At 39.9% G+C, this 17160-nt stretch overlaps 1 long non-coding RNA gene across 3 annotated transcripts in view; it reads left to right on the top strand.

Annotated features, from left to right (window-relative positions):
- Positions 1-16689, top strand: part of LOC149464690 (uncharacterized) — a 53624-nt gene extending 36935 nt beyond the window's left edge. The window contains exons 1-3 of one of the 3 annotated variants that reach the window (XR_016312343.1): positions 3689-3768; positions 9636-9790; positions 16447-16689. This is a non-coding gene — a long non-coding RNA (uncharacterized LOC149464690). Of the gene's footprint in view, positions 1-3688; positions 3769-5237; positions 5258-9635; positions 9791-16446 lie in introns of those variants that run through there. The other 2 variants (XR_016312344.1, XR_016312345.1) reach the window with 2 other exon arrangements.
- The last annotated feature ends 471 nt before the right edge of the window (positions 16690-17160 follow it).

Here is a 17160-nt window from a genome sequence, read left to right as displayed (position 1 = left end):
ACTCCTGCTCCCTGTTTGGTCCTTTGCTCTGCTGCCAGAAAGGGAAGGGTGAGCTGGGGGAAGAAGCCATAGCACAGCCAACATGAGAAGCAGATTTTACACAGGCTGCCTCGGCTCCAAGCATAAGAATGTATAGAGTGGAGTAGGGGAAAGCAAGAACTGTCTGATTTTTATGTTTGTCTGTAACCCTGTTGAAGATTTCCTCTTACGTCCTTTATGGTAAAACCATTGTCATAAAGATGTGAAATAAGGATCAATCTCCTAAACGGAGACCCAGATAGCAGTAAAAATAAGACAGGGGTTCTAATCATTTCCCACTCTGTCTGAATCTAGAGAAACTGTGTTTGCTTGAAAATTTTTAATGGAAGAAAACCAGTTGTTCTTTTAAATGTTTAAAGGACACATTCAGGTTTTATTAATATAATCATAATCCATCTTCCTAGCCCTACTAAACTAAACTGTACTTTGAGCTGGCCAGTTCAGCCATTCCTCTAGGAAAGGTACTATTTCTACCAAATATGGTTTCCTCAATGGGACGTTTTCCATTGATGAAAGCATTTCAGTGATTCAATGGGAATCTGATTACGGTGAGAAAGAAAGCGAGGACTTGCTAGAGATGCTCTCTAACATGCATAAGAGTACCAGATCTGTAGCTATTAAGAAAATTTTAGTAAACTTGCATACAAGATGGTATTAACCCGTCAGACTTCACACTATTTTTCCAGAGGTGATTGAGCTATGCTTCCAGGGTTGTCCAGATAGAGGTTCCTATATACATATATTTTGGAGTCGACTATTTTTCCAGAGGTGATTGAGCTATGCTTCCAGGGTTGTCCAGATAGAGGTTCCTATATACATATATTTTGGAGTCGACCTATTTGGAAGAGGGCGGCCAGTAAGGTCCTGCAAATTACTGGAGCACAAGTTATCCTAATAGCTTCTATGTGTTTCCTTTTTACAACTATACCTGAGGTCTCTAACCCTTCCCTAAGACTCACTCACACTTTGCTTAGTGCTATACTCTGGGCTATTGCTCTCAATTGGTGCTCTCCTTCGGTCTCTTGGTCTCAAGTAATTCAAAGGATGGAGGCCATTAAGCTGATGGAGAATATTCATTATAAGCTATATGGCACTATGCATATATTTGAAATCAAATGGGAAAACTGGTCATCTTACTGATTCTACTGGTTAAATTAGTCCAGATTATTCTGGTAACTTCATTCTCTTTGGTTTCTGCTCTTTTACTTTTATTCATATGTCTTCTGAGTTAAATTTGAATTCATTATCTGTGCTATGTATTTTCTTGTTCAATAGGATGTAGCACCCCTCTAGTTAGCCAGGGGGAGCTAACTAATTTTTTTTCTAGAGAGGAAGGCTGGATAGCAGCCTGGGCATGAGTCAGCCTGGGTGTAAGTCAGCCAGGATATTTTAGGTCAGGGCTGAGGGCTTTGCAGATCAGTTCCCTGATACTTACCCCTGCTCTAGAGGCTTGAGAAGTTTCTAGAAGGCAGTGGGTGGGGGTGAGTAGGGACTGATCTGCATACTTAAGGGATCTTGACCAATCTCCAGGAGGGAGGTTTTGCATGGGGTCAGGACAGGACCACCTGTAGAGCCAGGGAAGGAGCCAGCCCAGCAGAAGGCCTGAAGGCAGCCACCAACCCGACAAGCCTGCAGGCAAGGAACAGTGAGTAATCCTACACCCCTTGGGCCAGATAAGGGGAGAGGGCATTCTGGTGGGAAACCTGACTAGCCCCCATTTAGGACTGTGCACTTAAAGCAACAGATTCTGGGACCCCTTGCTCAAAGATTCCCTCAGAACAGTTGGATGAGAAGAGGATTCATCTGGGGTCTGGGATGGTACACCAGAAGAGGCTGGAGAACTCTCCAAGAAAAAATCTACTGTATAGACTTTTGTAGCCCCCTAGTCCTAAACTGGGACTACTATGTAAATCTAGTTTGTGGCTGGGCTGTAGTTGGCTCAGGCTGATTATACAGTTTTCTTATCTGGCTTTCCCCTAATCTTGGTTTGGTTGTGCATTTCTCACTGTCTCCAGTTGGTGTCACTGGTACCACAGGTCATAGTATGAGAGTGCAAACATAAACTGAGTTATGAATATTTATATTTCTTTCAGACAGCCCAGTAGGGGGTTCTATGGCCAGTGGCGCATTCTGGGAGAGGATATAGAGTATACTTGGGGCTGGCCATGTGCTTGCTCTCTTGCCTCAGGCTCAGGCCTGAGGAGGTGCTGATGGAGAGAGCTCTGTGCTAGACCCAGGAGCCTGTCTGGGCATACCTGCTTTGAAGTGGTCCTGAGGCGGTCCTGCCTGGTGTGCAGGAAGCCGAGCCAAGGTAAAAAGATGATCCAGGGGAGGCCCCTTGCTGGAGAGAGCCAGGATGAAGGTCTCTCAGAGGGTCCTGGTGACTCGGAGGATGCAGTAAACTCTGAAAACGTGCTTGCAGTGTTGCCAGATCGGCTTAAAGGTTCTGACACTGTGAAGCTGGACTGTATTCTGGGATCCAAAGAGTCTGTAAGTGATCTGTGTGGAATCTGAAACCACTAACCCTCCACTCCCACTCCTTTTCAAGTTCAACATGAAAGCTTTCAAAAAGACCTAAAGTGACTGGTGCTCAATTTCAGTTCTAATCTCTCCCCTTTTAGCCATGGACCCTGGGGTAAATGCTAAATGCTAGCTCACTCCCTGCCCTTTAGAGGTTCTATCCTGCATGCAGGGGAGTCAGGGCTCTACACTTGTACATACTGTAGTTATTTAGGTGTTGTCCTCAGTTACAGTTCCCTTGGGCATCCCTCAACCCCATGCAAGTTTTTTACCCCTTAATAAAATCACAGAAACAAGCCTAAGGACTGGTTACTGTCTCCCGTGTGCAAGTTTGAAGAAAGAAAATGTGTATTGCCTGGCTGTGTTGGACTATAGGGGGACCAAAAACTCCTAAGGTAGTTGTGCTACAAGATATTCTGCGACTGGCAACTTTTTGATATTCTATTATTCTTGATTATTTATATTGACTCAATACTGATGAGTCTTATTACCAGACATGTGAAACATTGCAACTCAGTTTTATTGTAAACTTTCTGCTTTACTGAAATTATGTCTGTACCTTGTGTTCCAATAAAACAAAGTATGAAAAACAAAAGCTGGCCAGTTCAGAATTTTAATTCATCTGTGGGCAGACTGGTTGTACAGAAGTCAATTTTGTGATTAATTTCTGTACAACCAGCTTGTTGGAAAATTTTTGCTGGATCAGTGCTGTCAACTATAGCTAGCAGTGCTGATGAGTTTATTCTGACTCCCTGTTGTCAGAATATACCCATCAGCATCGCTAACTATAAACTGAAACTGGAAGGTCTTAGGCTACAGATCCTCATTGTACAGTTCAATTCAATCAACGGGGCCTTAGAATGCTGGCATGGCCAGTGCCACTGAGGATTTCAGCATCAAGGTTTTAAGCACTGAACCAGGCCATAGCATCAGCAGAGGTATGAAAACAGCTAGGGTGTAGGCGTTAGTGAAGATTACCTTAGGGAGGCTGGGTGGATTAGGGTCAGGTTAGCAAAACCTGAAGTTCTTCTTTAAAAAGTTAGTCAGCAGCAGATGACTCAGAAATAAATTACTACTTGTCATTTTTAACTACTCAGCAGGTTTAAGGGGTGGCAAATAAGAAAAGTCAAGACACAGCCTTAATATCTGGGTGTATAAAAGGAGTCACCATAGTACTAATAGTTTAGTGTTTATTCAGAAGGTTCCTTGGTAAGTTACATTATTTTATAACAAGTTAAAGTGAATGTATATTGGCCCTGTACATTTTTTACTTAATTTGTTGTGGTCAGACAAAACAAATATAAAAATATAAAATATGTAAAATGTAAAATATGTAATGTAAAAATATTTTTAGTTTGGTAAATATGAAATATTGCATTCAAATATTATATAGTCCTTTATACAGTGAACAGGTGGATTTAAAGGTTTCTTTTTACACCTTTATCTCTATCAATTTGTAGCCTGTAACTTGTTACTTTGCATATATATATATATATATATATATATATATATATTGTAAAACCTATAAACCTAAATAAAAAACAGTGCTTCAGTAGTAGCAGAGAATGTACAGTATTTTGTGTAGTGTAAAGTAATTGTAATTTTTGTTGTCATGTTTTGTTATGAAGAAAATATAAAGGCTGCTATTGCTGACTACCTTCTGGAAGTGCTAAATGCCTGGCTGCCTGTGGGCTCAATCCTTTCTGAGTAACAAACAGGCATCTAGTGAAGTCAGTTGAGCTGATTTACTCAAGTAGAGGCTATTCACATAACAAAATCAATATTTCCTTGTAAAGTTTATGTTCATTATAGAGGGTGAATGTTGGTGAATCAGGTTAATAATTTGTTAGAGAAATTAAAAACACAGTATCTTTTTTAACACATGATTGGTTATTCAAAATGAGGAGCTTCAACTCTTTCAGCTAATCAACCCTTCTAAGTTAAAATAGGACCAAAAGGAAAACTTTTTTTAATTTTGGATAGAGGAGAGAGGGATTAGAACCTGTAAATTTTTATTGCTGTCTTTGCCCCCTTTAAGGAGATTCACCCTCTCTATTTTCTCTTTTCACCATTATCATTGAAAGTGAAATTAAAAGAAAATCCCAAATTTTCAGTTGTCCCCAGAAAAGTAATGGAGGGGAAACCTTCCAACGGGGACACTAGTTATGATGACCTGGGGGTCCTCAAGAGATTCCCTTAAGTTGCAAGGATTTCCTCCCACTTCCTGCTTTGGCTTTTGGACAGGAACTGAAAATAAATCTCCCCAATGGGACAAAGAGGGCAAAAATAAACCTTACAGGGGTTATAAACCTCCCTTACTCTAAACTGAAAAAAAAAAGTTTTGCCTATAATTCTACGTTAAAGTGCTGAAGCATGAAATGTTGGTGCTTAATAAATTATTAGTAATGTTCTTGGAATGGCATCCTCACATATCTTATATAAAATAGGGATGAAAAAATTTCAGTTTATTCATTAACCACTTCCTGGCCATGCTATAGCAGTTTTACTACTACAGGGCGGCCCCTCTCAAGAAAATCATGTATATATCCGTGATTTTGCATTTCCGTGTAGGGACGCACACACGCACCATCCTACCCACACTGTCATTGGCTCCCGTAGGTGTCAGTCACCAGGTCCCAGCCAGAGATTTATGGCCAGAACTCGGTGATCGGTGGAGCAGCTGGCAGGAGAGAAATCTGTGAGTGTAAACAACAAAGTGGAGAGATAAAAGCCAGCACGTCCCCTAGTAAAACACTAAATAGTGCACTGTTTAAAGCGATACTAAAGGTTAATTTTTTCTTTTTGTAAAATAACATGTTATACTTACCTGCTCTGTGCAGTGGTTTGCACAGAGCAGCCTGATTCCTCTTCTTCCTGGGTCCCCTTCCGGTGCTCCTACCTCCTCCATTCTGTTGCTATTGGCGCACCCAAGCAGGCATGTTCCCAAGCTGCTACTCCATGTGTCCATTCACACAGAGCCATGGCTTCACCCCGCCCCTCCCCTCTCTCTCCTGATTGGCTGACTGGCTGTGACTGACAGCAGAGGGAGCCAATGGCTACCGCTTGCTGTCTCTGGCAATGAGGAGGTAGGGACCCGGGACAGCTGAGACTGTTGTGTACATCTCTGGATCGCGATGGGGCTTAGGTAAATATTGAGAGGGCTGGGGGCACTGCTGCACACAGAAGGTTTTTTACCTTCATGCATAGAATGCATAAAGGTAAAAAAAAACCTTAAGCTTTTACAACCACTTTAATCACTCTCTAGCACATAGTTAACCCTTTGATCATCCCAGATATTAACCCTTTCCGGCCCAGTGTCATTAGTACAGTGTCAGTGCTTTTTATTAGCACTGATCACTGTATTAGTGTCATTGGAGATGTCATTGGCAGTTAGTCAAGTCACACCCAGTGTCAGTTAGTGTCAGAATGCCTGCCATACTATCACAGTCCTGCTATAAGTTGCTGATCACTGCCATTACTAGTAAATAAATTAAAAAAGTAAATAAAAATTATATATACCGCCATTTATAGACAATATAATTTTCACGCAAACCAATTGGGATTTTCTTTTTACCAAAGACATGTAGCAGAATACATTTTGACCTAAATTTTTGAAGAAATGTTTTGTTCAATTGGATATGTTTTATAGCAAAAAGAACTTTTTTTTAATGCTTGTTCTTTTTTCATGCATATCACAAAAAATAAAAAAAACTCAGTGATGACCAAATACCACCAAACGAAAGCTCTACTGGTTTGAAAAAAAAATGATATTCATTTCATTTGTGTACAGTGTTGCATGACCGCACAATTGTCAGTTAAATTAGTGCAGTGCCGTATAGTAAAAAAATGGGCTGGTCATAGGATAAATCTTCTGGGGGGCAAGTTGTTAAAAGAACATTGTTTTACTACAACCTTATTTTGTTGACATTGAAATTGATATCATGCAGATTTCGTTGATGGAATGAGCTAAGAATTTCATCATGTACAATTCTTATTATCCTTTACAGAAACATCAATATCTTTCCATGGCTTTTACAGATTATCACTATTATTATTATTATACAGGATTTATATAATGCCAACAGTTTGCACAGTGCTTTAGGATATAAATGAGTGAATCAATCTATAGACTAGGTAGATTAAAGTGTATGTTTAGTCAACCTTTTTTGCTTATACATACACTTAAAAGCTAAAGTTTAGGTTTGGCAATTTTTACGGTTACGTTGGTCCAGTCTGAACCAATGAGAATCAATCCTGTGGGATCCCTGTGAAAGCTGGAAATCACTGTAGTAGCACTACTACTACAGTGCTCCCCTCTAGTTATTAGGTCCTGTGCTGATTGGCAACCCTGCTGCATTGTGAATACAAGAGGTTGCCCACTCAGCACAGCCACCATTTAGAGAACACTTTGCATTTTCTGAATGAATGCAAAGTGTTCTCTAATTGGATGAGGTGCAAATTTCAACATCACAATCCTGCTTCTCCACCTTGTCCAATCATATAACACTTTGTAGATTCATGCAGTAAGACTACAGGCGGCTATGCTGGCTCACAATGTGTGTCTGTAAGTCTCTATATGGCCTATTGCTAAAGACTAAAAGGCAGGCCAAAGAAGTCATTTATTCTCCACTCTCCTAACAAGAGCATAATCATAGTCTGGAGCTTAATTGGCCTCTATGTTTAAACTCCATTGAGGAGTGAAACGCATTGGGGTTGATTGCACCTTGTGGACTTGTCTGCACATTCCTTTGGTTCAATAAAATTAACCTTGGCTTTGCAAGCGAGCAGTTTTTCACCCTTTTCTCTAACAAATGAGGTGTTGGAAGTGGAGTGGTTCGTGACCGGGGAAAGCCTGCTCCTAATGCAAGGTGACTGGAGAGATGAATCTGCAGTGGAACTTTTCTGTCTCTCCAATTTAAACATTGATAGTGTGATCTCTGTAACTTACAGTTGCGATGAGATAGCGATAACTTCAACCTCAGTTGGATACCACAGTCAGTGACTCAATCAATAAGACATCTTGTAGATCTTGTGAAGTTTATTTCATAAACTGAGAGAATCTTACAACAATGAACAGTCAATAGGTCAAAAGATCATAATGTTTTTGCTCCATGCCATGAGGCTTGCTGCAATGGGGTGGGATATCTATACATTAACTAAACCAAAGGAAAGGGAGGAGCAGAGACAAGATATAGCAAACACTTAAAGGCATAAGACAGTCAATATGACAGTCATGTGAAACCTGACAGGAACATTATTCTCTTTACACATTTAGTGACAGATGACTTATTGGACATGTTACCGACCCCCTATTCCTAAGGAGTATTTGTTTGCCACATTTCCCCTACACTTATGCTTTATAGCAACTTAGGCACTTATCAGCGCTGATCAGCTTCTTCATTAGCTTGTGGCTGCCTCACTAAGTGAATCCCCAATTTCTCTAATTCCCAGATATCCCCGAATCGGCATATCCCATGCTTTGTGTTGAAGTCTTCTTTCATGCAGGTTATGCCCTCTTGCTCCATGGTCCCTGTCAGTTGTTTTCACCTAGTGATTGATGGAGAACTTCATTGTACGTTTATTTGTTCATCATCTTTTACTTTTGTCTGCCTGGTCCTGCTTAATGTGTACCCTGTGGATCCTGTTCGGCCTTGTACATCCTCTTCCTATTTCCTTAGCCCTTGCACCTCCAGGGCACCTTTATGTTGCTGATGGTTTTTTTTTCTGGGGTTTCCCCTTTTGTAGGGTCCACATATACGCAGATCCCTCTGCCTTTTTTTCCCACCAGCAGCAGTACTTATCTTAATAGTCTTCTCTTTTCTTTGGCTTGCGAGTAGCATGGAAGCATGATTTTCCCCTACTTTCCTGCAGTTTATCTTAGCTTAGGAACTTCTATTTCCACACTAATCCTGCTGCACAGCACAACATCTCCTCCTTTGGATCTCCCTGGGGGCTAGGGGTCAGGCAGTATGTCTGTGGCTACATTACTTGCTTCCTTTGCAACCTTCCCTACTTTCCTTGCTCCATTCAGGATGGTCGCTCCTGGGGTTTTCTCAATTTGTTTCTACCATGCTGGGTGATTGTTTTTTTGCTCCCCTTTTTAGGGGCTTCTGCCTTCTGAGTACAGGTATTCTTTTCCCTACTTGAACCCATTCTCCCCCGGAGGTGGGGTTCTAGGATCTCTATGGCCCTAGAGTTTATGCTCCTCCTTGTGTGGAGCTTCCAACTGTATTGGTTTATGTTCTCTCACATCGTAGTTACAGGGTGGCTATTAGGCCTCTGCTGTGTGCTCCAGCAACAAGGTGATTCTACTGTTGACAGTTTCTTTGGGTCTATTGACTCTGCTTGTATTCCTGTGCACCTGTTGCTACTGTTTAGCTGTTTTGTTGCCCATGCATTAATTATTGCTTGTGGACGTCCCATGTGAATTGATTCCTGTGTCCTGTACCATATGATAAAGATAAGAAGAATTTTGAAGTAGCTGTATGTTTCGCATGTCGAAATTTAATACGGGACATAGGTCCCTCTCCTCTCTTCTCTGTGATCTCTCTATTGCTTGCTAACAAAACTAAAGCCTTACGGAGTGGACAAGGTTATAACGGCCAGGGAGACCCAGCAAAGCTTTTGCCAGTGTCTAATCACCTGAAGATAGCAGCATATAACCGATGGTCTATGAAATCAATTTTTGTCTTGTACTGTACTCCAAGCTATAGAATTAACAGGTACTTCATAATCCCCCCCCCCCCCCCCCGCAAGTGACAGAAGGGATCTTTAGCATTCTACAACAATTTAATTTAAAATGCCAAATTGTATTCTTAACCTATGCTATCTGAACCGAGTAAGCCACTTGACTGGATGATGAAGCATCTTCAACATTACAGAAAGGGTTCAGTTAAATGTGAATACTACTAGTTATGCAATGACTTGGATAAATTGAAATTATTACAGTGTTTTGTGTGTATATTTTTTCATTTGAGAAATGGCAAGAACGTTAGTGAGTTTATCTCATTATGCAAAATACACCATGAATATATATGAGATCTTAATGTTTCAGTGTAATATCTTTTATATTGCAGGATTGCCAAATCACAGCTCCACAATGGACACAACTATCTTGTCATCTTTAAAATGTGTTTATCAAGTATTCCTTGATAATTGTGATTCAGATAAAAAATTATCAGGAGAGAAAGTAAATAAAATAATTCAGGACAATTTTGGCAAAATTATAAAAGTGAGTACCTTCCAGAGTCATGAAACCGTTTATCTCTCTCTTAAGTATAAAGACAGAATTTTACAGTATTTATTCTCCACTATTTAGAAGGTGGTAAATTGTTAGACTACATTCGCATAGCTCTGTAACAAAAATGTGGGCATTTTAGATGTGTTTCCAGTATGTTTTCTGCTTGCCTGCACCTGTGAAAAATGGACACTTGAGATAAAATGAACCAAAAAGGCAAATGCTGTGCATTTTTGGTGTGTTTTCCATTAATCCCCTTCACGCCTAAGGGTAAAACAAATCTTAACACCTAACCACAATATTGCAACTTTGGCCTTTCATTTGGTGGTAAATGGTAATTGATATCTCCTGATTTTTTTTCATTATCAAAAGAAAACTGGCCCAAAATAGTAAAAAAAAAAAAACTTTTTTTTAAATTTAGCTGTATATTTCTTGCTACTACCATAACCTACCACCAAAGAACAACCCCAAATAATTTTGTCTGCTCCTGATGATCGCAGCAATACCACATATGTGTATGTTAGTTGTTGTTTGTACCTGTGGTATGGCCCAGAAGCAATAGTGCACATTTTGCTTTTTTTTTGTCCTGCCACTAACGGACACTGATACCAATTTAAAAGTAAAAAAAAAATCCTGACCAAAAAAAAATACTGACCCAAACACTAACCCTGGTACATACCTAGATCAAACCTTGATCTAGACATTTTTACATTTTTATTATTATTATATTTATTTATATATTTTACACACACTTTTTTTCTCTCTGAAAAGGACAGAGAGAGAAACAATGTATCTCTTTCCTCCATTCAGGTAGAGAAAACACAGGGGCGGGCTTCACAGTGACTGATCAAAGTCTCTCGTTGGCAGGTGACCCAGAATCTGGAGTTCTGGGTCCCAATCATTAGAATGGGACCCAGGGCTTTCAGTGAGACCCAGTCTCTGTGCTGGGAGTGTCCTGTGCGGCGCACTCCAAGCAAAAAGACAGGTACGCAAATTAGCGGCCGCATGGAAAAAATCCCAGTCCAGCTGGACTGTTAATTTGTGTACCTATCTTTCTGTTGGCGTGTAGGGGTTAATTTCAATGGGGAGCTGGGTCTTTGATACAGTTTTGAAAACTGCACCAAAGACACAGCATGGAGGACAAACTACACCCGGAGCGCAGTGGTGTGAAGAGTCAAATAGGACTTAAAGAGAAACATTTTTCTTACAAGATTGAAAAGCAGGAAAAATCATCAGTGTGAAAGCAGCCTTAGATAAGCAGGCACAATTACAAGCTTATGAAAATGTCACTGTTTTATTTATTTCTGTTAGCAGAAACCCATCATGTTACATTCACAATTTATTAAAATATACTGTTTTATTTCTCCTCTGTGTGTCTAAATGTATCACCAATAATAGCTATCCTATATGAAAAAGCAAACCTTAATTTCAAGCTTTTCCATTCCACCATATTACATTCAAATTTCATCTGTGTGCTATCCTGTTAGTTGGAGGGATTTGTTGATTACATTTTTGGCTAAATAGTCAAGGCTGCACAAATTATGCAAAAGTTGAGCTGGAAATAACTACAAGAAAGTGCATTTTTCTAGTCAAATATAAGCACAGAGTGCAGAGGTCAAGAGTGGGTAACACACAGAGTGCAGGGGTAAGAATTGCATTATGCACAGAATGCAGGGGTCAGCAGTGCATAAAGTGCAGAGTGCAGAGGTCAGGAATACATACCGCACAGAATGCTGAGATCAAGAATAAGTAGCAGAAGAAAGGAGTAGTTGAGTGCAGAGGTCAAACGTAAGTGTAGCACAAAGCATCCCACAAGCAAACATGCAACAGTGCAGAAAAGGCTAGAGCTGAGAACAGTATTTGCTTTTTTCATATACCCAAGTACTTGTGACCCCTGAAATGCTCAGGAAAGGAGTTAGCCCTGGTTCACACCGTTGCAGTGCGGAATTCACAGCGGTTTCAGTGCGAATTCTGGACCGCATCAGAATCGCACCCCGTTCATGTGAACCGCTGCGGGTGTGTATGTTAAGTTAACAACATCCCGAAATCGGTCGGCAAAACGCAGTGCAATGTGCAGAATCAAATCGCATAGGTGTGAATACCTATGTGATCCGACTCTAGTGCGGACCCAAAAAAGGGTCCTGTACATTTTTGGTGCGGGTGCAGAGTGAATAGAGACATACAAAATTTATGGCTCCAATTGCACCGCACACCAATCGCATGTGATTTGCACAGGAATGCGGTGCAGTTCCTGTGCGAATCACATGCGATATACCGTACCGCACATATGTGAACCCACGCTCAAGAGAAAATTTGTCCAACTGAATTCAATTGAATTGAATTAAGAACACGTGTTCCACTCACTACCCGTGATAAAAAATATGCACAGCAGAACAACATAAAATAATTTGATTTAATGTCTACTGTTGGAAACCAACCTCATCAATAAGAATAACCTGCATGGAAGACTTTCTTATTGCAAGCTGACAAACTTGAATAAATGCCTACTTGTTGCAAAAGCCTAGGGTTTCCATCTTAAACTGAGCTGTCAGATTTAATATGAGCCATGAACTATTGCACTAGGTTACCAAGACTCTAGGCCAACCTACTAATTCAATCAGCACAGGGACTGCTTAATTGCAATGTATTATCAATGGCAATGCTGCATGCATACCTAGTGGGTGCAACAACTGAGCATTTATATGTTCTGTTTGGAATGAACACGGTGGGGCTGATTTACTAAAACTGGAGCACTCAGAATCTGGTGCAGCTGTGCATGGTATCCAATCAGCTTCTAAATTCAGCTGTTGAATTAAGCTTTGACAGTAATCCCTGGTTCACAGTAATGTGACTTGTCATGCGATTTGACCATTCAAATTGCATGATAAATTGCATCAAATGATCTGCAATGATACCGTTCTAGTTGCACTACCATCTGACTTTGAAATCGTGCAACTTAAAGTGAAGTTGCACGATTTCTACATCAAATCTAGTGTGAACTGGGGCTAAAACCTGGAAGCTGATTTCTCTGCAGAGCTGCACCAGATTGTGCACACACTATAGCTTTAATAAATCTCTCCCAGTGTCTGATTGACAACCACATCACATATACTTGATCATGTTTATGCATTTATTTGATCTCAAGTATACTATATTGCCAAAAGTATTGAGACACCCTACTTTAAACATACATACATATATATACATATATACATGCATACAGTATACTGTAATATATATATATATATATATACATACACACACACTGTATCTGATAAACCCACTAATGGCAATAATTGATTTAGTACTTGGTTGCAGAGTCACGTTTGGTATCATACAGGATGTTTTATTTCCTGATATAAGTTATGTACTAGTCTTAAGTAGAAGCTTTTGGACATACATTGTACTGGAATATGATGAATGCTTACATGGGTTTCCTGTAAGATAATGGAGTATTATTGAATGCAATGCAAATAATCCCAATATTTGTGCATTTTGTGATTGGAAGAAGTGCATAGGAGGGAACTTGGGCTGTATGCTGGTTTGTTGGTTGTATCATTAGATATATACAGTATATTGTGGCAATAATTGATTTGGTACTTGCTGTAAACTTTGACTATACCTGTTCCTTGATCTGACATTTTAAAGGTATTAAAGGATAAATTCACCTTTTTGGACAAAAATAATAATAATGCACACATTTTTGCAGGTAAAATAAAAATGTACATTTATTGCTTTTGTCCAAACGAGCCTGGAAAGCATTGCACCAGCGATCAGTAGATCACTGATGCCATGCAGGTCTCCTGCAGACCTGTCAGAATATCAGCTTGCCATACAGATTTTGCTGAAACTTCTCCCACTACTATCTGTCAGAGAGAGGGGGGCACGGCTGCAGCTATGGGCATATGTTGCACGTTCCACTCTAAAAACAGGAGGAACATTAAACATGTTCCAAAAGGTTAAATAATCCTATAATTACTTATTAAAAGTTACCTTTTGGTATTTACACTTAGTAGAGATTTACACTTTTGTATTGGTGAAAATAATATTAACTATCTCCAGGTAATATTGCAGTTTGAGGAGTGTCTTGTTATTCAATAAGGGGTGTACAGATGCAAGAGTGAAAGAGCTTAATCAAGTCATCACCCTTTTTATATATATATATATATATATATATATATATATATAGTAACAGCATGATTGCTGCTGGAAAATAGTATGTATAGTATGCTGCACCTCCACCAGCATTGTCAGAAGTGGCAGTGCTAGTAGCCACTTTATTCTGCAAGGCTTCATATTCTTCTGTATTCTATATTACTCTGCCATGGCCTCAGACAAATATAGTGGACCAGAACTATTGGGGGCATTATAAATAGGATGGTTAGAGCTTATCTTGACAGCTCCATTGTCAAATATAGCAGATGACCCAGATGTGGAGTCCAGTTTGCCATAGAGGTCTTTTCTGGCCCATCTTTCAGCTCCCTTTCCCAGAGAGTAGTTGGTGGGTAGCAAAGACACCAAAAAAAACCCACAAAAGACTGTTAACCACAAGCAATGAGAGGTTGATATTCAAAAAAATTAACAAGGACTGGACAGTTTGTGCTTTTTTGCTGCTGCCACTAATACTACAGGTAACTTCTAAGTAAGAGACTCCATCGTCCATAGCCACCATCCCCTGTAGCTGCTCTGTTTCCCCCAACTGTTGCCACTTGCTCTCACTTAACGTGTCAACAGCAAAAAACTTTCAACCAGAACTTGCAACTGGCCAAATAATTACAAAAAATAAATTAGTGATGCCCCACTAGCAAAAACCCATATCCCTCTATATTCATCACCTGCGTTCTTCAGCATTTTCTAAGAGAACGCACTATGTTGAGACATAGCTAAAAAGTCTTCCCCATACATAAATATATTATTATTACAGGTACTTATATAGCGCTGTAAATTTTTACGCATATATATATTGTACAGTCACCTCAGTTCCTAACCCTCTAAGGAGCTTACAACCTAAGGTCCCTAACTCATTTTCTAGGGCAAATTTTTAGACAGGTGCCAATTAGCCTACCTAGTATTCTGAGTGTTGGAGGAAACCCACGCAGACACAGGGAGAACATGAAAACTCCAGGCGAGTAGTGCCATGGTTGGGATTCAAACCAACACCCCTAGTGCTGCTAGGTGGAAGTGCTAACCACTGCCGCTGTGCTGCTCATATACATATATATACATTATATTGCCAAAAAGTATTGGGACGCCTGCCTTTACATGGACATGAACTTTAATGGCATCCCAGTCTATAACAGCTTCAACTCTTCTGGGAAGGCTGTTCACAAGGTTTAGGAGTGTGTCTGTGGGAATGTTTGACCATTCTTCCAGAAACACATTTTTGAGGTCAGGCACTGATGTCAGATGAGGAGGCCTGGCTTGCAGTCTCCGCTCTAATTCATCCCAAAGGTGTTCTATCAGGTTGAGGTCAGGACTCTGTACAGGCCAGTCAAGTTCCCCCCCCCCCCCCAAATTCGCTCATCCATGTTTTTATGGACCTTGCTTTGTACACTGTTGTGCAGTCATGTTGGAACAGGAAGGGGCCATCCCCAAACTGTTTCCACAAAGTTGGGAGCATGAAATTGTCCAAAATGTCTTGGTATGCTGACGCCTTAAGAGTTCCAACTGGAACTAATGGCCAAGCCCAACCCCTAAAGATCAACCCTACACCATAATCCCCCCTCCACCACACTTTACATTTGGCAAAATTCAGTCAGGCAAGTACTGTTCTCCTGGCAACCACCAAAACCAGATATGTCCATCAGATTGCCAGACAGAGAAGCGTTAGTCATCAGAGAACACGTCTCCACCCCTCTAGAATCCAGTGGCAGCATGCTTTACACCACTGCATCTGATGCTTTGCAATACACTTGGTGATGTAAGGTTTGGAAGCAGCTACTCGGCTATGGAAACCTATTCCATGAAGCCCTCTACGCACTGTTGTGCTAATCTGAAGATCATATGAAGTTTGGGGGCAGTTTGTTGTTCCCAGTTGCTTTAGTTATTGACTCTGCAGACAGTTGACAACTTTTGCACATTGTGCGTTTCAACATACGCTGACCCCTCTCTGTCATTTTATGTGGCCTATCACTTCATGGCTGAGTTTCTGTTGTTCCTAGTTGCTTCCACTCTGTTATAATACCACTAACAGTTGACTGTGGAATATTTAGTAGCAAGAAAATTTCACGGATGAACTTATTGTCACGGTACCACGTTTGAATTCACTGAGCACCTGAGAGCAACCCATTCTTTTACAAATATTTGTAGAAGTCTGCATGCGTAAGTGCCTGATTCTATACACCTGTGGCCATGAAGGTGATTGGAGCAACTGAATACAATGATTTGGAGAGGTGTCACAATACTTTTGGCAATATAGTGTATATATATATATATATATATATATATACATACATACATACACACACACATACATACACATACACTTGCACTTATGTATCTAACGTTATCAAATATAGAGTTTAGCTTAGGTTGAAATACTGCATTCCTATAGGAATAGTTGACAATATTCATGCAGAAAAAAACAGTATTTTCTGTAATTTTTTAGAAGTGTTTTTGCAACAATAGTTAAAAATATTTTTTCTCTGCAGGAAAATAAAAATCCAAAAGCAATTCAAACCCTGCTGGAAAAAGCACAGCCTGCCATAAAAAATGGATGCAACCAGGAAGAATATGTATCATTAATATGCCTTGTGTTTCAAAGTTTGGTTAAAGACTTTGACATCTTAACAAAGTAATACGTTTTCGTTACTTATGAGCAGATCTTCATAGTTTACTATGTATTGCCAATTATATGTTAACTGCTTCCATGCTTAATAAATTCTATACAATGATTGGCCTTACTGTTTTCATTCAACATAAATATTATATTCTACTAATAATAAAATAAAATGATTTCAAGAAAATGTACAAGTGATGATGAACAGATACAATGTATAAAAAGGAAACTGTGTATTTAAATTGAGTATGTTATTTACAGCAGAACTACACTGCATTTGAGCACTACAAACCAAAAATGCCAATTCATTTTTAGGCCTCATGTGCACAGGGAGTTTTTGCAGCCACTTTTGGGGGTGTCAGGTCTTTTTTTTTATTGCTTACAAATGCTCCTCCTATTATCCCATGTGTCCATGCACACAGACTTTTAAAAGCTTTGAGTGGGAGGGACTTTTAGAGGTAGGGAAAAACCCCATTGCCAGGGTGTCCAAGAGCAGCAGAGTTTGGACAGAAAAAAACTTTTGACACTGCTGAAAGCTACCAAACATGCCTAAATGCACCTAAACGCTAAGTTCTTTTAGTGCTTG

The sequence above is a fragment of the Staurois parvus genome, unplaced genomic scaffold (genome assembly GCF_062004578.1).
Source record: "Staurois parvus isolate SC_StPar_1 unplaced genomic scaffold, SC_StPar_1.0 ptg000149l, whole genome shotgun sequence".
NCBI classification, from domain to species: Eukaryota; Metazoa; Chordata; class Amphibia; order Anura; family Ranidae; genus Staurois; species Staurois parvus.
The sequence above is the reverse complement of the archived record's forward strand: the minus strand, read 5'-3'. Positions and strand labels throughout refer to the sequence as shown.